The sequence below is a fragment of the Balaenoptera physalus genome, assembly GCF_965194825.1.
Source record: "Balaenoptera physalus genome assembly, chromosome: 6".
NCBI lineage: Eukaryota > Metazoa > Chordata > Mammalia > Artiodactyla > Balaenopteridae > Balaenoptera > Balaenoptera physalus.
In genome coordinates, this window is record NC_138885.1 from 107,002,063 (window position 1) to 107,023,408 (window position 21,346).

The window sequence follows — 21,346 nt, forward strand, 5'->3', positions numbered from 1 at the left end:
TGAAGTGTAATTGCTTTACAATGTTGTGTTAGTTTCTGCTGTATAACAAAGTGAATCAGCTATATGTATACATATATCCCCATATCTCCTCCTTCTTGCGTCTCCCTCTCACCCTCCCTATCCCACCCCTCTAAGTGGTCACAAAGCACCGAGCTGATCTCCCTGTTCCATGCAGCTACTTCCCACTAGCTATCTATTTTACATTTGGTAGTGTATATATGTCCATGTCACTCTCTCACTTCAACCTGTTTCTTAGCAAGTCCTGAACTAGTAGGTTTTTGTCTTTCTAGTGTCTCTCACCTAATCCTTTATACAAATATTTTTTGCATCTAAAGCTTCGATTCCTTTCTCCTTTCTCACATCTCTCTATCCCTGCCTTCAGACAGAACAATAATGACTTTTTTGTCCTAACAAATGAGCATTTCAAGTTAGGTTTCCCTCCTTCTCCCCCGTGACCCCGCTGGTTTTCTTTTCGGTTTTGTGTTCTTCTGTTGAATGACCAAAATTATATCTTAAGATGGGGGAAAAAAATCTAGTGAGTCAGCTCACAGACTGGCCATAAATCTAAAATGCCTATCACTGTTTTAAGTCAATAGTCAGTTTAATTTTATAGACTGATGAGGACCAACTCTGCTGTAGGAGAAATTTTGGCTCCCAATTTTTCTCAAGGCTTTTAGTTGAGGTTCGGGAAAATAGAATCAGCTAAGGGAATGGTTTTCCGGAACTCATTTAAAACACATTCTTAACTCTTAGCACTTGCTCTTACCTGGGCTGCATAAAAAATTTCCTGCACAAAGGAAATAAAAGTATGGTTTATCATCACCTTCATCACCTTCATAATTATTAAAGACTAACATGTACTGAATGCTTCTATGTAGCAGTTATTATACTAAGATACTTTATTCTCATTTATTCCTCACAATAAACAATGGAGTCTTTACCCCATTATTAGTCTCATTTTTAACAGCTATACCCCTGTTTCCAGTTTTGATGCTCACAGAAGCATAGGAAAATCAAATTCAAGTTTAAAAGTTTATGTTATCCATCTCCTAACCTCCAAGCAGGATGGAATCCTACTCATTACAGAACTGTGAGGGAAAAAAACTATTTAAAAGTAATTTAAAAGATTTTTAATGAATCCTCAGCCTCTTTCAGTTACTCTTTTTGGTATATAACAATCATTACTACCAGGAATTCTTTTATTTGAATTTCACCTGGAATTTTGCTCTTTTCTAATTGAGATTTTAAACTAGGTTATTTACTTGTCCTGGGACCCTCCTTTTACAATACACGGACTTCTCTCTGAAATCCCCACGGTATCATTTGAAATGAGAAATAGTATGTGTCTGTACACGTGTGTGTGTAATTCAGAGATAAATAAACACAAAATCAAAATAAAATATTTGCCTAATGTCTATTTAAGCCAGTAGTGTTATTCAGGGCTGTGGGCAGAATCTTGGTATTTATTTGCCATTATCACATATTGTACATCAACCATGAACTAAGTAGTTGAGATAAACAATGCCAGGGGCTCTTTTCTGTGAACTGGATAGAAAGCTTAGCACGTCAATCCCTAAAATTCCTGTCTTCACACAGCCCTTGACTAAACTACGTGTCTTATATCCTCCTCTTTGATGGGCTTTTTAATTGTTCTTGGACATGAACAGCAGTCATAAACTATAAAGTGCTATTCATGTATTGATTAGTCATTAATTTATCATTGTATTCATCTAAGAAACTATGCTTAGATCAGAAACTATTTTCTCGTCACTTCAAAGATCCATAAAGCATTTGGAGATCACTTCAAAGATCACTAAAACAAAGATCCATAAAACAAAGCTGATGATAGTGACATGCACTTGTCTAAGTTTCCACACCCAGAAAATGAGGGAAGAGAGTGTATATGTATGTTCGTGTGCATCTGTGTGTGAGTGGTAGGACTATCAGGTTTGTATGGGGTTGGGGCTGATTTACAGCCTCTGATTTTTTCTCTCCTATACCCTCTCCCTTGATGCCCATCTATCTCTACTCATCATGCAAATGGTTTTGGGTAGTGATGTCAAGGAACTCCGAAACAGGCTATTCAATAACCTGGACAATGTTGTAAGGAGAACTGATTACTGAAAACTTGCAACTGTCTCTCTGGTTTCTCAAGAAAAGACCAAAAACTGTGAGTCCCAAAGAACAATGGTATAATGAGGGATTCAAGAATCCTGAAGCAAAGGGAAAATGCTCAGAGAGAGAGAAAAGGATGGCCCAGGCAAGACGCACTATTCCAGTAGCCAGCAAACCCGAACTAAGAGCTGGTGTTTCCTGCTGGGCCAGGCCTAGCATCAGATCTTAGGGAACTCAGCCAGGGGAGTCAGTCTTACATAGGAAGAACAACAGAGTGGAACCAGGAGGACAGTGTGGACTTACTCTTCTCCCTGCAGCATGGAGGTTCTAAGCCAGAGAGATGTTTGTTAGGTTGGATCAAGCTTAAGAGAGAGCCTTATCTTCTGAAAGGTGGATGCAGGTGCAGACTTATCCTCTGTCTGAATGACGTTGTTTGTCTGCGTGGGGTTACATAGGGGTGCAGAGTTATTTTCATTCCACTTTTTCTTCTCTTAACTACCCAACCCTGGGTCTCTGACATTTATTTTCCACTCAAGCTTATTTCTAGACATTTCATTCCCTATTTGCTAACTTAAACAGATTTAATTTTGGCCTGAAACTTAAAAGAAACCCTCTTCCTTTGATTCTTTGTTCAGATTCTTTATTACAAAGACATAATAGAGAAACACCATCAAACCCTGTCTGCTGAGTCACCACTAATATGTCCCCTGGGCACAAGTTGTTCTCTATTTTCAGGTCCCCAGAACCTAAAAGATGTCATTGAACCCCTCATCCTCTCCTCCAGGAATCCCTGCACCACTTATTTCTTAAGGGAGTGGTGATTTTCTTTATTTTTATTTAACAGACACTTCTATAACACCTGTTATATGCCAGGAGCTGTTTTGAAGTACAAGTATTAACTCGTTTAATTCTCACTGCAACCCAATGAGGTTGGTATTATTATTATCCTCATTTTACAGATGAAGAAACTGAGTCATGGAGAGGTGACCTGACTTGCCCCAGTTGTGCAGCTCATAGTGGTGAAATTGGAATTCCAGCCCAGGGATCCTGGCTCCAAATCCTTCACTCTTAACCATCACTTCATGCCAAATCTCAGTCCTGCTGATATTCACCTCTTGTACTTGTTTTTTGAATTATTTGGTACTACATTTTCTTACTTATGTGGGGGGATTATATAATGGGACGCCCCCCCCCCTTATTTATTCAAGTAAAGCCTCTGGTGTTCAGTTTCCCCTTGGTTCTACTTGTCTTGTGTTGAAACTACCTTGACTGTGTTTTTAGCTCAATCCTTTATGCTTAGAGTCGCAGGGTTGCTGGGGGCTCTGAGGGCCCCGCACGACTGTTTTACAGGGGTTGAGGATGGATATGACCAAACCTGGCACCTTCTTCTGGGCTAAAACTGCACAAGGAAAGAAGAGAAACAGCTCAATTGTCAAGGGTGCTCAGTTAACCCACATAGTTTAGATTCTTAGAATCTGGTATCATCTGTGCCACCCATGATGATTCACTTCCAGGCAGTCCTTGCCTTCTTATGGGCTGGAGCTTGGTCTTGACAGCAAGGAATTTCAGCATGAATGGATGTCACCAGCTCCTTATACAGTCACAAAACCACCTCTGTTGGTTTCAGAGCCATGAAGCACTCATACTGCACTCCTTCCTGATGTGAAACTACCATGGCCTCTCTAACACCCAAAGGAAGAGAGGGGGGTTGGGAGGGGAGTGCAGGGAAGGGGAAGGGGAGAGAGGAGGAAAGGAAATCCTTTTCATTAAGCCCCAAATAGGCCATCAACCTCTGGACTGCTCTTTCTGATTCCCCCCCCAATATGTATTCTACATATTGTACTGTAAAGCTCCCTTCTAACCTCAGAATTCTGCTGCTTAAGACCCTCTGTGACTTCTGATTGCCTCAAGTTCAAGTCCAAAGTCCCAAGCATGGGGTACAAAGTTCTTGATAATCTGGTCCCTAATTTTTCCTTCTGTTTGCCTCTCAACCCTTTCCATATTCCCATATTCTCTTTCCCCTCCCTTCCTCTCCCTTCCCCTCCCCTTTCCTCCTCTCCTCTTCCCTCCCTTCTTCTCCCCTCTCCTTTCCTTTTGTCGCTCTACCCCAGCCCATCTCCCCTCTGCCCTTCTCCCCTTACCCTCAATTCACATTAGACTAATTATAATTCTCTAAAACAACTATCCTCCTTCTTGCCTCCTGATCCTCTCTGTGCCTGGAATTCCTTCTCCTATTCCCTTAATCTATTGATTAGCTCCTCCTTAATCTCTAGGACACCACCAAGCTTTCTGCCAGGGAGACTATTCCCTGACTCTCCCACTCCCTTATGACTCATGTTAACCCCTGTAATGTAACATTGCACCTTATGGTATTTTATTCTCCAGCCTCAATGTTCTTCCCTCCTGCTTCTCAAAGGAAGGGATGGCATCCTTGTCATGTTATGTCTGCAAAACACAGTGCCTGGTACATGGAAGATGCTAGCAAATATTAGTTGAACAGATGACATCAATAGTTCATAGCTGCATAAGCTGGTGCTCATCCCAGGCAAGGGTCTCAGTCTACTTTCCTCATGTTACAGATTAGGAGTCAGGCCCAGAAAGAGGTCAGGTCATTTGAACAGAGCATGAAGCTATTCATATTTACAGCTGGGACTAGAGCCCAGACCACTGGGCTACGAGCTTCTTGATGAGGATGAAGAGAAACACATCTTATTCATCTTGTGACTCCAGTGCAGAGCATCAAGTCTAGAAAGTAGTAGATGCCTAATCAATGAATAAATGAGTACAATGGCACCAAGTTCTTTCCACTGCCTAGGGCAACGTGGAACAGCAAGTTAGCAGTATTACATTTGGTTTGATCATGCTCGACAACTAACCTGAACAATTAGAGCTCTATGATTCAGATTAGCGTGCAAGTTACCTGCTGTCAAGATTTACCCGTCATGCTGACAATTGTCAAATTGCTTTGACTTTGTGCAGTATTGACATAAACTGCATTTACTTCCTGCATTCATGCATTACAATAGCTAATTTGGCATCGCATACAGACATGGCCCAGATATACTGTTACCACCATTCCAACACTAAGAGGCTGCTGCTATTTTTAAACTTCCCCTGGAAAGTAGATGATATGATTCCCTTGCTTATCCATTCTGATGTCACTCAAACCTCCAGGGAGGAAAGTTCCTCCTTACATCCTGCTAAAATTGCTTCCACCTTGTATTTGGAATGTTTCTCCCTACAGGTCAGATGACAGCTGATAGGAAAGGCTTCTGCTCCAGTGTCTGCCAGTGTTCCTGGCTGCATAGACAGCACAGATAAGAGAAAGCTGCTAACACAGACTGCAGCATGTATGCAGAGACTAGTTAACATTGCCACCAGGGCAGCGTTCAACAGGCTTGCAGAGGAGTTGCATAAAGGGGTCATCTTGTTGATTTTTTTAGTACAAACTTCAAAAAGTGACCATAAAGGAGTCAGAGTTTAAAAATTTAGCTTTCCACTTAAGGAACTGGCTCCAAGTTCATATACTTATTACCTTCTCTGGACCTTTTTTCCCATCTGTAAAATAAACCTGATAATAATATAACTATCTTAGGTGTATGTTGAATATAATTCATATAACACACTTCATATAATGCCTAGCACATGGTGGACAGTAAATATTACAAACATACACACACACACCCCTCCCAGGGCTGTGAGCAGTCGTTCTAATGGATAAATCAACATCTGTGCTATGTCTTTTTATTTGGGGACTCACATTTGAAAATATTGTTTTTTTCTGTTCATATCTTCTTAATCCCTCTATTAATTATTCGCAGCCCTTGGACATGCTCTGAGGATGACTGCCCAATATCTTCCAGTCTCCCCAGGGCCTTCCAAAGCATATTTTATGTTCCTGGCCATAGCTTGTATTTTAGCAGACTATCCCAAATGTGCACCCTGAATTTGGTGAAAATCAGTCCAGTTGTTTTATTTTGACATGAAAATAGAGGTAGTAGGAGGAGGAGGAGAGGGAGAGAGAGAGAGAGAATTTCATTTATGTATATGGAAGATAGCAAAAGGACGGTGGATAACCCACCTGCCTTTTCCTGCTTCTCACCAAAAGCACGGATGTAAGGCAGAGATCTGAACTTGGGAGCATGGGAGGCCCAGGCATCAGACAAAAGCCATTCTCAAATTAATGGAGCATTTTAGCAAGTATTTCAGTGAAGAAAACTTTATATAGAAGTCAACTGAAAAAAATCTTGGTACTCTAATGAGCACCGAGCAATCACATCAGCAAAGACTGAGAAGCTAGGGTCCCCATGGAAGAAAGTCAAGTCCTAGAGTCCACTGCAGGGGACAGGAGAGCTATGATTGTGACAGAGAAGGTTCCTCTGTAGCAGGATCTAGAAGTAGAGAAATCCCTCCTGATCTTTGCAGTGAATTCCCTTGGGCCCTGATCGAGGGTCTTCATCAGATCCTGGGTAAAGAGTTGCTGGAGAATGGCTACCAGATCTCCAGAGACTGGAAGTCACATACTTTTATACTTCATGCTGAAATAATTGTCAATGGTTTTCATTCCATGTTTGAAATACATAGCTGATGAATACTCTTGTCAACTTTAATAACTTTTGAGTAGAACAACCTCTCTAGCTTTGTTCAGTCCAAGAACCCATTTAAATAAAGATTTTCTACCCAGAACAAGAAAAATCAAGGTTAACAGCATCCTTTAATCTGTTCAGCATCTTGTCTTAACAAAACTTTTTTTCTATCATAATCGTCTCTTGGATTTCTAAGTGAAGACAATGATGGACTTGCCACTTGCCGCATAAAAATAATAATAAAAAAACCCAATATAAGGTAGCATTGCATGGGTTCTACCTCTCTAACTAGACTTTGATGTCTTTACTAATAGGATGTTTACAGCTTCTAACCTCTAACTAGGACTTCTTTGGCTTCGTGGTGGATGCAGAGGAGCTGGAAGAGGTGATGGGAAATGCATGGGTCTCTCCCTCCCTAGGGACATTGCAGAATAGGCTTTCCTCTGCAGTCTCTGGAATGCTTAGTCACAGGCCCACCTGACCCCTAGATACAATGACTGATGGGGGCATTTCAGCATTGGCAAACTCACTCAAGTGTTCAGCAGCCTCCTGAGCTGTGTGGAGCACATAGTTCAGGGGTCTCTGGGTGGGTACTTAGAAAAGTTCTCCGACTTGCTTGTTTCCCATAATTCTCCCCATCAGAGAACCGTGCTGACACAAAGGAGAAGTTGTCTCTGGGGGTCCAACTGTTTGCTGCAGCTGGTGGCTTTGAATCTTCCTGCCTCTTTCCAGGGATATGGTTCAGACTAGAGGAGTAGCTTTGACAAGATGGGGAAGAGATGGGAGAGGAGGCTGGCTCTTTAGATCAGGGAAATCTGGCAAAAATATTGGATGCATTAGGACACACGTAGCGGACTTGGCCCACAAATCTGCCCTAGTTTCAGTGTTGCCAAAGATGCTTGGTGAAGTAATTAAAACATAGGTTTTCTAACAACTCAGACTTTTCCAAAATTCCTTTACGCTCAGAGCTCCATTTTGTCCATGAATCAGCCTAGGACTGCAATAATCTCATATTATAGATGAAGACATGGATTTCAGAGAAGTTAAGTGTCTTCTTCAAGATCACACAGTGAGTTATCAGGGACTTACTGTGAGGGAGTCTCTCAGTGATATATTCATGTCTTTTAATTTTTTTATCCCAGTACCTAACACAGAGCCAGGCTAACAGAAGTGTGTTGAATAAATGAGGCTGGGCTGGAAGCCAGACTTCTCTCCATGATTAGAGTTGCCAGATTAGGCAGGTAAAAACACAGGAGTCCCAGCTAAATTTGAATTTTAGATAAACAAAAAATACATTTTTAGTATAAGTATGTGCCATATATTTCATTATGAAAAATCTCTTCTCTCTCTTTCTCTCTCATAATTTGTTCAGTGCCCCCTTTATTTTAATGGAATACATTTCAATGTCTTCCCATTTGAAATCTTTGTTGTCAACAACTAAAATTCAGTAAAAACTCCAAATGCTGATATTTTGGCTTTCTACACATTGAATACTTTTTTTTTTTTTAAGAGGGGGTTGGGGTGCCCCAGAATAGGGGGGTAATTTTTTTTTGTTTTTTTTTGTTTTTTTTTTTTGGCTGTGTTGGGTCTTCGTTCCTGTGCAGGGGCTTTCTCTAGTTGCGGCAAGCGGGGGCCACTCTTCATCGCGGTGCGCGGGCCTCTCACTATCGTGGCCTCTCTTGTTGCGGAGCACAGGCTCCAGACACGCAGGCTCAGTAATTGTGGCTCACGGGCCTAGTTGCTCCGTGGCATGTGGGATCTTCCCAGACCAGGGCTCGAACCCGTGTCCCCTGCATTGTCAGGCAGATTCTCAACCACTGCGCCACCAGGGAAGCCCCAACACGTTGAATACTTTAATAAAACACTTTCGATATATTTTGAGTCAAAGACAAACAAAATTAAGAGAGCTCACTCACAAAACACCTAAAGGCCCTTAAGTTGATTTACTAAGTAATTCCCTAACAGATTAAATATTTCTAAAGTTTGACTTATGAGGAATAGCAAAGAGTAAACACATGTTCTGCCACGTTAAACTATTGTTTTGTATTAAATGTCAGCTTTGTCACAAAAATTTGTAGTGAAATTTTTCTGTGTATATATTAAAATATTTCTAAACATTTCCACTACAGCTGTTAAGTTTAATAAACTTTTTATTTTAGAATAATTTTAGATTTATGGAAAAGTTGCAAAGATAGTACAGACAGTTCTCCTATACCCCTCACTCAGTTTGTCTCAATGTTAATATCTTACATAATTGTGGTACATTTGTTACATATGAAACCAACATTACTATTAACTGAACTCTATACATTATTAAGATTTTACTAGTTTCTTCTACTAATGTCCTTCTTCTATGCCAGGAACCCAGCCACAATACTGCATTACATTTTGTCATGTCTCTTCATCTCTGATCTATGCCAATTTCTCTGTCTTCCCTTCAGAGTTTTAGGACCAGTTACTTTGTAGAATGTCCCTCAATTTGAGTTTGTCTGATGTATTTCTCATGATTAACCTGGGGTTATGGGTTTTGGGGAGGAAGACCACAGAGATGAAGTGCCCTTCGCATCACATCATACAAGGACACATGCTATCAACATGACATCACTGGTGAGGTTAACCTTGATAGCTTGATTAACTTAGTCTTTGCCAGGGGCCTCTACTCTAAAGGTATCTTTTCTCCCTTTCCATAGTCCACGTAATCATATATTAAAATGTGTTTCACACACACTATACATGACCACAAAGGAAGATGGAAGTCCATAACAGAATTCAAGCAAACCCTTATGCCTTATTTTAAGGCAACTATTAATGATGACACTATGTTGGAAGATGAAAAATCCAAAGCAAATGTTAAAACAGGATAAGACCCTAGGACAGACAGTAAGCATAACAGGAACTGTCCCAGGCAAACTGGAACATATGGCCAACTTACTTTAAAAGTCTGTCTGCCACTGTATAGGCCTCTTGGAATCCAAGGTTTTGGTAAGACTCACAGCAATTATCTCCTTTAGGATGCTGAGAACCTCTGCTAAAGTTCATACGCTGGTAGAATTTCTCTCTCAACTCTCCAGCAGCTGGCACCTTGTACAGTTAATCTGCCATGCTGGGCTCCTGAGAGGAGCCACACAGGGGATTCTCCAGCAAAATGCTTCCCCATCTGACCAGTATTCTGTCCCAAACCATGTGAGCTGGGCTGGACAGCATGGACATTTTGAAAATGTCCCTCTTATTCTCTTTCATTCTTTTCCCTTAGGACAGGGTCTGCCATAGACCTTAAACTGTTATGCTTTTGTCCCTTTCCATAGGGCTTTTACGGCTAAGGACGGTCCCATTGAGAAGATTTCCAGAATTCAAGTCTTACCAAGGAGAAAGACAAAGAGGAAAGTGAGGTGAGTTTTGCAAAGCCCTTTCTCCCTTCACTGAAGGAGAAAAGCTCCATTCCTGGGGAAGGTGGTGGGCAGGGCATTGCAATACACCAGCCTCATTGTGTGTACATGTGTGAGGCTGCCATTTTGTCCTTTACTTTGAATACATATCAAAGCCAGGTCCCAGCTACGTAGAGGACAGTGTGTGTATGTGTGTTGCAAGGGTGGGGGCAGAGAGAGGACAGCATATACCACCAACATTCATGAATTCACTTAAGTTATTGAACACTTATCATGGGGTATGCACTGGGCTACTTCTTGGAGATAAACAAATATAACACAACACCCCTGACCTTTGGAAGTTCAGGGTTTAAATCAGAATCCTTCTCTCTATAACAGAAAACTGAAAGTTAGACTTACTGAGTCCAATCACAATAACGTTTGTATTTTCGGGAAGAGTCCATGGCTTTGAATCTGAATGGGAGCCAAACAAACCCACCAGCTGCATGCTTACTATGCTCAGACTTCTGGTCCAAATTCAAATACAACCTGGGAATAGCTGCCTATGAGGAGCAGTAATGCTGAACCAGGGTGTCTTGGTTTACAGCTGGCGCTTGGTGGTTGGGAGAAATCATGGATTTTGGCTCTTGTGGTATTTGCTCTCTTGAGCGCATATGATGTTACGACAATCAACAGAATCTTTATGACAGACATAAATAGTAGTAAGAGATTTATATTTTTGTTGGTATAATTTTCTTTCATTTTCATCTTTAAGCCTCTTCTGGTTTGGGCCTTATGATGACTTGGTGCTGGGCCCAGATCATGTTTCACTAAGGGTTTACTTTGGGAATTAGGGATTGTTCCTTCACCCCACTAGGAGAATTAAACCCTTCTCACAGGAAGCATGGGTCTAGAAAAATCTATTCTGCAAATGTGACTGACCATATCCTATGTAAAAAGTGTTGTTCTTGATATAGGTAAGTGAACACCTGCTGCCTGTGGGTCCCTTTTGTTGGAGTCTACTGTTTTTCTTGGTCTGAGCAGGACTCCATGGAGGGGTGTGGGTCCCCTTAAACCAAGAGGCCAGCCTTCACACCAAGAGTGGTGTTCTATGTGCAACTGTAGGATCCCAGAATATCAGCAGTGGGTGGAAACACAGGGGTGACCTGAGTTAGGGCTTCTCACTTTACCTATGCAGAGATTAGTTTAGTGGTACAGCAGACTCCAGAACCCAGGCCTTAAGACCACTAACCCAGGATTCCTTCCACTCAGCCATAGACCATGGGGTGATGTTCTACTTTGCTCTCCCTTGGACCCAGATTAGTGTTGACCTTCAAAGGATTAAGAGGGAAAATAACAGCAACAAAACCTGAGTGAAAGGAAAACTGAGATTTTGAGAATAAAGAAGTGATTGACAATTTTAAGGGATAATTTAATAAGTCTCTTGCCTGTATAATATATCCCCTGAAAACAAAACAAACAGATTTACTTTGGAACTTCATTCCTGGAGACTAGCTGAGGGACTACGCCATCTGCGAAATTACCCACCAACTCCTTAACCACCATCCATGCAGGGGCTTTGGGATGGATCTCCTTTATTCTCCTTAACTTTCTGCAGGGCCCAGGGTAGGAGTATCAGCAAAAGGATGTTTCTGGTAAAAACAGAGTGGGTCAAATATTCAAAAGACCTTCCAAGAAGGCTGTCCTCTCTGTTCTCTGACAAATTTGGGTTTTCTACACCTTTCACCACTGTCATTCTTCCTTTCATAAAAATAAGCTCCATATTTAATTTCATACATAATTAAATTTAATTTTTCCATATATGATTAATATATAATGAATGCCACGAGTATATGATTTCAGAGGAGTGGATGGCTTTATGACCAATAAAGTTAGATGTTGCCAGTGAGTGAGTCCTCAAAATTCCCTCTTCCCTTTCCTCTACGGCAGAAACTCTTTATCTTTTCATTCAGCTGAAAGCAAAGGTTGTGGTATGAATCTGTGACTCCTTAAAGTTTATTTCGGACCTGGGTACTCAGAAAGATAGTCATGTTCATAAAGTGTGCCTGCCATGTACTGACAGAGTACATGACAGAAGCATAAGGTCCATGTCTATATTATAACCTCCTGAATACCCTTCCTAATTCTCCCTATATGGGTTCTCCTCACCCTGATCAGGAGTTTCCAAATGAGGCAAGATGAAGTTTCTTTTGCCGACCCCATATAGCAAAACATGGGTTTTTTGAAAGAGAGCCCTAGGCTGGTCCTTAGAGGAGAAGATCAGGCACTGTTGGTGGTCCTGAGGGCCAGCTGGGGGATGAGGGGCCATCAGTGGCCTGATCGATGTAGGCAGGTTGCAAGGGGCAAAGAAAGGATGGTGCTAAGTAGTCTCTGTGGTATTTGACACTCTCTGTCCATGGTATAACATGGCCTTTCTGCAACAGCCAAGTAAACTATGCTCCTGGTGACTCAGCATGGTCCCAGATGGAAGATTTTCATTGGTTGTAAACCTGCTTCATTACACTCTGCTGGGGGTTCCAACCTCAATCCATGGGCTCAAGTGTGAAAGTAATATTGTACCTCTATTTCTCATAAATTCAATTCAATTATTACCCTGGGGTGTCAGGAATTCAATCTTATTTTTCACCCCCAACCCTCATTCGAAGACAGGGCTGAGTTTTTAGAATCTCACAGAGGACCCACTTCTTGAAGAAGCACCTGTGGGCCTCAGTGGGCTGTCCACTCTCTCGTGGCAGAGATGTCTACTATTGTGCCATTGTGCTGTCTTCATGCCCTCCTTTCTGCTACTTTCGTGTTGTGCTTGGGGCCATGGAGGGAACTCCTGGTAGGGCTGTGAATGTCAGACTGAAGACACATCACCCTGTGCAACCCTTGATTGTTTCTCCAAGATCCTCCCACCCCTTCACACGTTACCAGGAGCTGCCCCCTGACCTTACTTTTAAGCCCCTCCCCCCTGCCCTAAAGAATCCCATTGCAGGCAAGTCAATCCCTTTCTCTCTCTCCACATTTCTCTCCATGGTCTTTTCCCCTGTCATCAAACCCAAGTCTCTTCAGTGAATCTATAATAATTCTTCAGAAGCAGCAAGCATAAAACCTGCTGTGTACCTGAGAGGTGGGAGGATAAATAAGAAATCATGGTGGAAAAATAAATTAGAAACCAAAAACTGCCCCAGCTACCACTTAGAATAATCAGAGATTGGGACACAGCATGATCTCCTCCTCCCTTCCTTCCTTTCTTCCCTCTTTTCTTTCTGTTCTCCTGAGGTCTTGCTGACCATTGAGGGCAGGCCATCATGACTGTCCACCCCACATTCTCTGGGTCCAACAACCCAGCCAGCTCAGGGTTTGATTGCACAGCTCGGAGTCCTGTGCCAGGCGCTTCCTTCAGATGCATTGAATCTGACCAGAGCTCCTCCAGCCAGCTCAGCGGCTGAAATCTTTGTCTCCCCCAGTGCTTGTTTCATTGTTTATTTGGTCATGAACACCTTCAGATGGCCTGATCTCTCTGGACCATGGCCATCCTCCTTACTTCCTCCACTAACACTCCTCACCTAGTTCCTTAAGTTGAAACTTCTGATTCAGATTTTTCTAAGGGGGGAAGGACTGTCAGGTGAAGCAATGAGCTTCCTGCTATTGGGTCACCATCTACCCAGGACCTAATGGAATCTATTTCTAAATGGACACAAAATCGGATTCTGAGGCCTCTAAATGCCCTAGTCGCCAAACATTTTTTTTTTAATGGGTGAAATTTTATTTATTTATTTATATTATTGAAATGTGATTGAGGTACAGTATTATGTTAGTTTCTGCTGCACTACATAGTGATTTGACATTTACATACATTATGAAATGATCACCATGATAAGTCTAGTAACCATCTGTCCCATACAAAGTTATTACAACATTATTGACCATATTCCTTATGCTATATATTATGTCCCTGTGGTTTGTTTATTTTATAACTGGAGATTTGTACCTCTTAATCCCCTTCACTTATCTTACCCCCTTCACTCCCATCCCCTCTGGCAATCACCCATTTGTTTTCTGTATCTATGTGTCAGTTTTCGTTCTGTTTTGTTTGTTTTATTTTTTAGATTTCACACAGAAGTGAGATCACATGGTAATTGTCTTTCTCTGACATATTTCACTTAGCATAATACCCTCTAGATCCATCTATGTTGTCACAAATGTCAAGATTTCTTTTTTCTTTCTTTCTTACTTTTTTTTTTCTTTTGGCTGAGTAATAGTCCATTGTATATATACACCACATCTTCTTTATCCAGTCATCTATTGATGGACACTTTAGGCTGCTCTTTTTTGACATCGGTCTTAGTAATATTTTTTTAGATCTATCTCTTGGGCAAGGGAAACAAAAGCAAAAATAAATAAATGGGACCAAATCCAGCTAAAAAACTTTTGCACAGCAAAGGAAACTATCAAAAAGTGAAAAGGCAGCCTACTGAATGGGAGAAAATATTTGTAAATGATATATTTGCTAAACAGTTAATATCCAAAATATGCATAGAACTCATGCAACTCAACATCAAAAAAAAAAAAAACGAGGCTATATCTTAATAGGTCTGCTGGTTATGTATACACATTTGCTAGAAATCACTGAACTATGCTCTCAAGGTCTGTGCATTTCACTGTATGCAAATTATACCAGATAAAAATTATAATAAGGGAGTAACAGGTACATGGAAGTGGTCATATAAAATAAACAGGTATTGAAAAGTTTAAAAAAATGAGCAGAGGACCTGAATAGACATTTTTTCCAAAGAAGACAGATGGCCAATAGACACATGAAAAGATGTTCAACATCACTAAACATCTGGGAAATGCAAATAAAACCCACAATGAGATATAACTTCACACCTGTCAGAATGACTATCATCAAAAAGACAACAAAATAATAAGTGTTGGTAAGGATATGGAGAAATGGAAACCCTTCTGCACTGTTGGTGGGAATGTAAATTGGTGCAGCCGCTATGGAAAACAGTATGGAGTTTCCTCAAAAAATTAAAAGTAGAACTACCATACAATCCAACAATTTCACTTCTGGGTGTTTATCCAAAGGAAACAAAACCCTAATTCAAAAAGATATATGCAAGCCAAGATATGGAAGCAACTCAGTCTCTAAACTTTTGATAGTCATTCAGGAACTGCCTGGAGTCAAGTATTGGTTCTACCATTTACTAACTCTGACCTTGAACAAGTTAACATACCCCTTTGAGACAACTTCATCCAGAGTGTAGGGGTACTAATCATCCCCACCTTAGAGGATTGTTGGGGAGATTTGATGAGATATTACATGTGAAGCACATAGACCATTGCCTGGCATATAATAAGCTCTCAGTAAAGTTATTTACATCTACCCTTGCCTTTCCCTTACTAATATGCTGAGCAGGGATGGCCTATCAGCAGTACAGGTTTTATGGAGTAATTTCAAGGTTCTTAAAACACAGGGTGATGTGAATGCCTTGCTGAGGATGGACATTCCAGTAGATCTTTCTTCCCAGCCTTAATGCCTGGTCCCTCTTGATCTCATTCATCCACGGGCTTCCCCAGGGAAGATGATGGTACCATCAATGTCTTTTCTGAGAAAGGATTTCCATAGGGAGAATGGGGAAAAGGAATTATATTAGTTTCCTACATCTGCTGTAACAAGTTACTGCAAACTGGGTGGTTTAAAAACAACAGAGATGTATTCCCTCACAGTTCGAAAGGCTTGAAGTTCAAAATCAAAGTGTTGGCAGGGCCATGCTCTCTCTGAATGTTCTAGGGGAGGATCCTCCCTTGCCTCTTCATAGCTCTGATGGTTGCTGACAATCCTTGGCATTCCTTAGATCAAACTGTTATTCTTTTTTTCTTTTTGACTCTCATTTTTTTGTGGACAGTAATAAAAATTGGGATCTTGCAGATATTTTTTAGTTTGGGATAATTTTGTGCATCACTCCAATGCCAATTGTGCATTTGTCCATTAGGAAGTGGGCAAGAAGAAATTGTAGGGCTTCTATTCTATAGAATTGATGGTGGTATTGGAACAGGGTAGCTGCAAAATTGACCTACTGCTTTGGGGACTGCTGCCTTGTTGCCAGGCATGGTGCATTCTCCCAACTTATTTTGCAGTCTGATTCATTCCTTGGCTCATTTCATGGTATTATCTGACTACTGAGATTTGGCTCATGACTTCCTCTCTTTGTATTCCTACATTTTCTCTCCCAATTTGGTATTCATCTTACTCATCTTATTCTAATCACTCAGGGTCAGAGAACGTAGCAATCTCTCTTTCATCCACCAGGGATGTGGATATTCACTGGGAGCAATATTGGGCAGGTGTTCAAAATCTGATGAGGAAAGTTTGAGCTAACTGGCATTGTCCAACTGCCAAAATGAGAATGGCTTGCAGTCCACACAAAAGTTTCCATTCAAGGGTTTTGATAGACAGCTCACCACTAATGGAATGCCGAAAGACTGGTCAAGGACAAATGGCTGCCAGCTATAGAGGGTGAGAGTGGTGGGAGAAATACTGCACTGATTCTGTCAAAGTCACTGTTTGCCTTTATTCCAGGATTTAGTTTTCTATCCCTCAATCCTGATGGACAGGAAGCAGGACATTGGAGTTCCAGTCTATCAGACTCTTCTTTCTCTTTTCCTATTCTTGTTCTTAACCTGATTTTTCTTTTCATAATGCTTGTTTTGTAAATAGTAAGATTTATCTGGCTTTATTCACATATATGGGTGTTTATATATGTGTGAGTGCTTCTCCTGAACTCTGTCTTTCCTCATTAATACTCTGCCTGTTTAAGATGCTCACAGTCTCTTAGAGTTGGGTGGACTTGTATTTGGCCTTAAACACTGGGCATCTGCTGAAGATGGTCATCATCTGACCCTTTCTGAATGATTATGGCCTAATCAATCAGATTAAGTAAGTGGCTATTATTCCTCATCTCCATTGTCAACCTTTCAGCTGTGAGGAGAAAACCCATGGCATTAAACCTTCAAATCCCAAGAAGGTGGTTCCTCTCTCTCCACCATTCACTCAGTAGGACTGACTGGAACCTATTGACTACATGGCCTGGACTTTGCAGTACAGATGCAGTATGGAAGCACATCTCTCTGGTTCCATTCTGACCAGCTCTCTTAACATAGTTTGTCCAGAGTGGACACTACTGCTGTCGTAACTACCAGCAGCCCCTCTAATGCCACCATGGCACATAAGGAAACCTCATGTCAGTCTTTCAGCATCTTCTCATTGGGCTGGGTGCAAGATGATGAGCAAGCTACAGTATGACCACATTTTCTTCTTTTTCCTTCCCTTTTTTCCACCCTACTGTTTCCTCTGCTCTCAGATAACTCACTGTTTAGGCTTCATGAAGTTCTCATTTTTATTCCTGTTCACCTCTGACAGTCTTTATTGTACTTGGGTTGAAAATGCAGTACCTACTGGCTAGAGATGACGGCTCTGAATGTATTTTACTATTAATCACACTCTGGGGGACCATCAGGAAGATCTCTCTGTCCTTCCCCCTGATATATCGGAAATTATGGTACAGTGTACCCTAAAAGATGGTGCATGATATCACCCAAGACGTAGACAGAAGGCAGGAACCATGGGAGGCATGGATCTATAGGCAAGAGAAATGGGTGAATTGACAAAGCTGCAAGTCCTCTAAATTTTCTGTAATGACTCTTACAGCTCTTCAATTTCTTGAGCCTTTGAAGATGGCCATTTTAACTCTTCTAGGTTGATGACCTCTTGGTGTTCCTGACAGCTCAGATCCATCTCAACTGAGATGGGAGTCCAAAACCACATGTTGATTGAGAAGCTGCATGACACTTCTACCAATGGTGCTTCCTGGTTTTCCTTAAATACCATTTGGGCATTCATTGAGATTAGGGAGCCAGGTGTTTCTGCACAGCTCCATACTCTTCCCCACATCCAGTCTTTCTGTTCTGTTTCCCAATTGGGGTAAATACTCTGTCCCAACCTGTACTTCAGTCGAAAGCCTGCTCTTAGAGTCCAAATGTATGTGCCTGTATTCATACAGATACATATGCATGCCAACAACCATATCACCAGTCACTGATCTCAGCTGGATTTTACTCTCACTTTTGAATGAACAGAATTATAATTCCATGCCTTTATCTCTATCTCTCTGACTGGAAACCAACTGATACCTTTATTAGTGTGATTCTCTATGCTTGTGTAGAGAGGAAAATTCAGATATCCTCACCCCGACTCTATGAACAATTCCCAGTCTTCCTAACCCTCCAGCTGTAGGTTGGCTGGCTTTCTCTAATTGTCATGGTCTCCTTGAGCAAATTATGGATTAAGAGGACTTGGTGGAGTCTGTATATAAAGTTTTTTAAATGAGAAAACTACAGTTTAGGGGGTTATAAACAGTATTTGTATTCTAGAGTGGAAAAAAGAATTTGATCATAGGTCCACAGTGCTCTCGTTCACTTGTTTTAGCAGGAACACATTTTGTAAAACTCAATTTTTCAGACACAAGGTGGGTACCTACTTCCCATTCCAGCATTCCTACCTCCTAAGCCAATGAGGTACCACTATGCTGATGTCTTTAACTGATATTTAGAATTCTGTTCAGTGATATAACTTGGATGTATCTTTAAACAATGCCTTTCTCCAAATATTCATTTACTTAAATATCCAATATCCAAAAAGTTGCTGTTCATTTTTGGGGAAATGCAAATCTTTTTGTCTCAGCAGTTTCTCATGGGAGACCAAGTTATTGCAGTAAGAACAGGAACATCTATGTTCATCTGATGCAGGAAAAAAGAACCTGAATAGGAGGTGGCAAGGGAGGCCCTCAATCTGGCCCAGGTCTGGTGTCATTTAAGATAGAATAAGCCAGAGTTTGACAAATATCCTATGGCCCACAGCTATTGTGCTCAGATCCAAGACTTGGGGTGGAGAGGGTGGCTTTGGGGATCCATGGAGCTTCCTGTGAAGGAAATGGACATTGCTACAGAATGACTTATCGTTTTGCTTTACTTGTACTGCTGGTTCCTTAGGAAAACACTTCCTTTAGCCAATTTTAGGGAAAATCAGGTTCCTCATGGAGATTTAAGCACTCAGGAACCAGAACCAGTGCAGCCACAGTGAAGACAGGCCAGGCCATAACCATTTGGCAAGTTATTTCATGAGCAGAAGTCTTATTCCTGTCATACCCTCAATTTCTATTGCAGAAATAAATATATCAGTTCTACACTGCAACAAAAATGGGATCTTCTGGCTATGATTTGCTTGACACAAAAAGTTTTGAGCATGTGTCAGAAAGCAAACTAAAGTTTTTTTTTTTTTTCAGCAATATTTCCATGTGTGTAGCAGGACTCCAAACAGTGTAAAGCTTCAAGAGAGTAACTTTTATAGGTGTCCTTCTTTTGCTTAACAAGTACCTCCATCGCCATTAGAGAGTATTTTTTGAGAAAAGAGAAAATTGATTAGTAAGGACATACTCTACTCAGTACCTCTGGAAATATCTGATCATCCCTGCACAAGGAATGGAATAAAAATGTTAACACACTTAACTTTTATGAATGCTATGCATCCCCCGCTATCTGTAATCTCAATCTAGATATATGTCATGTCCTGTAGCAGAGATTTATGTATGTGTTTTATATCCCATGACACCAGGGAAAGTCATCCTACCTATGCCTCCATTCAAGTGAGAGGGTGCATGAGTGAGACAGAGAGAAAGGGGGTACAGATGAAGAAAGACAGAGACAGAGATCAGTGATATACCAGCTGCATTGATATTGAAATAAACACCAATAATCACCAAACATCCCTGCAGATAATTGAGCCAGCTGCTCCAGTGTAGGATGGAGCTGTGTTTCATTTATCTTGCTCTCCTCCACAGCACCTAACACAATGTATATTGTTTAAACAGCTGCACGATAAATGTCAAATGTTGAATGAAATCCCTTAGGAAAAAAAACAGGCTGATTGGTGGATGGGTGGAGGGGTGCTGGGAGAAGACTACTGGTGAGCTGGCAAATACACTCAGAGGAAGGAGGATCAGTAGAGTGACTTTTAGCTCCGCCCTTCCTTTTCCACCCGTGCACAGTACAGGCGTGTCCAAATTATTTCAGCAATAGGTCCTTCCCCTTTCATTCAAACTATCAATGGAGATGCATTCTCTGTTGTTCCCTTATCCCATCTCCACAGTAGGAGCTCTTAGGATAAGATAGGAAACCCAATAAAGAGCCCAACAAAGCTTGGAAAGGTGGAGGGAACCACAGGGGCCCAAAAATCTCATGGATTGACAGATGATCTCACCATCCATTTTCCTTTAATTGTTAGGGTCCTCCAACCAAGTACACCCTATGGTTAGGGGGAGGATGGCGTGTAGAGGAGCTTGGGGGCAAGGGGTGGGAGGGAGAGAGAGAGAGAAAGAAAGAAGAGAGACTCTGACGTAATAGACAAGCCTGAAAAAGCACTTAACATCAGAAATACATCAAAAATAAGAATAGGTTCCCAGACCACGTCTGGGTTATAGGCTGATGTCATTTGAAGACATCTCATTGGTTCCACTTAAAAGCCATCTCCTTTCTTCACTCTCTCATTCCCTGAAGTGCCTTCACATCTATCCTTAACACTTCCCATGGCTGCTCCTAACCATGTTCGCCATATGATTCAGACCAGTTTAACTAAGTCCTTTCTTATGCATTTAACCTTTCACCTCTACCCTTTGGACAGTACTTTATCTATCATGACACCAGAGACCAGGACTTTAATTCTTGTTGAAGTTATGAATAAACAGCTTAGACATCACTTAACATCTAAGATACCCCCACTCCCATCTAATCTCACTCCATCCATCTAATCTTATTTGTCCCAGCTTTTCTGCTCAAACTCTGTATCTCCTTCCTCCCCAATATCCTGCTGCAGATCAGTCCTTTAGTAGCTCTTCCCATCTTCAATGTCCTTTTAATTTCCCCTGTCAAAGCCCTCACACCAATTTAGGCCCTGCTCAATTCTACTTTGCTCCTTAAAGTTTGCAAGATCTGTCTGTCCTCAAATAGTGTTCTCTTCTCCTTGTTCCTGTGCACTTGTAGTTGCTAATACTCATTGGCACTTAATCACCTATAGCCATGCCTTATTACCTGCTTTATGCTTGTAATTAGCCCTGCCTTCTTAACTCAGTCACCACCTCCCTCGGGCCAAGGGTTAAAACCTACATTCACATCTAAAATTCATTACACCCAGCATCGCCCAAGCCCTTGACAGAT

The 21,346-nt window shown here is 41.3% G+C and overlaps 1 long non-coding RNA gene across 1 annotated transcript in view; it reads left to right on the forward strand.

Moving 5' to 3' along the window:
• LOC309663486 overlaps nt 1-20,498 on the forward strand; it is a 67,896-nt gene extending 47,398 nt beyond the window's left edge. The window contains exon 6 of the long non-coding RNA XR_014265305.1: nt 10,007-20,498. This is a non-coding gene — a long non-coding RNA (uncharacterized lncRNA). The remainder of the gene's footprint in view (nt 1-10,006) is intronic.
• The last annotated feature ends 848 nt before the right edge of the window (nt 20,499-21,346 follow it).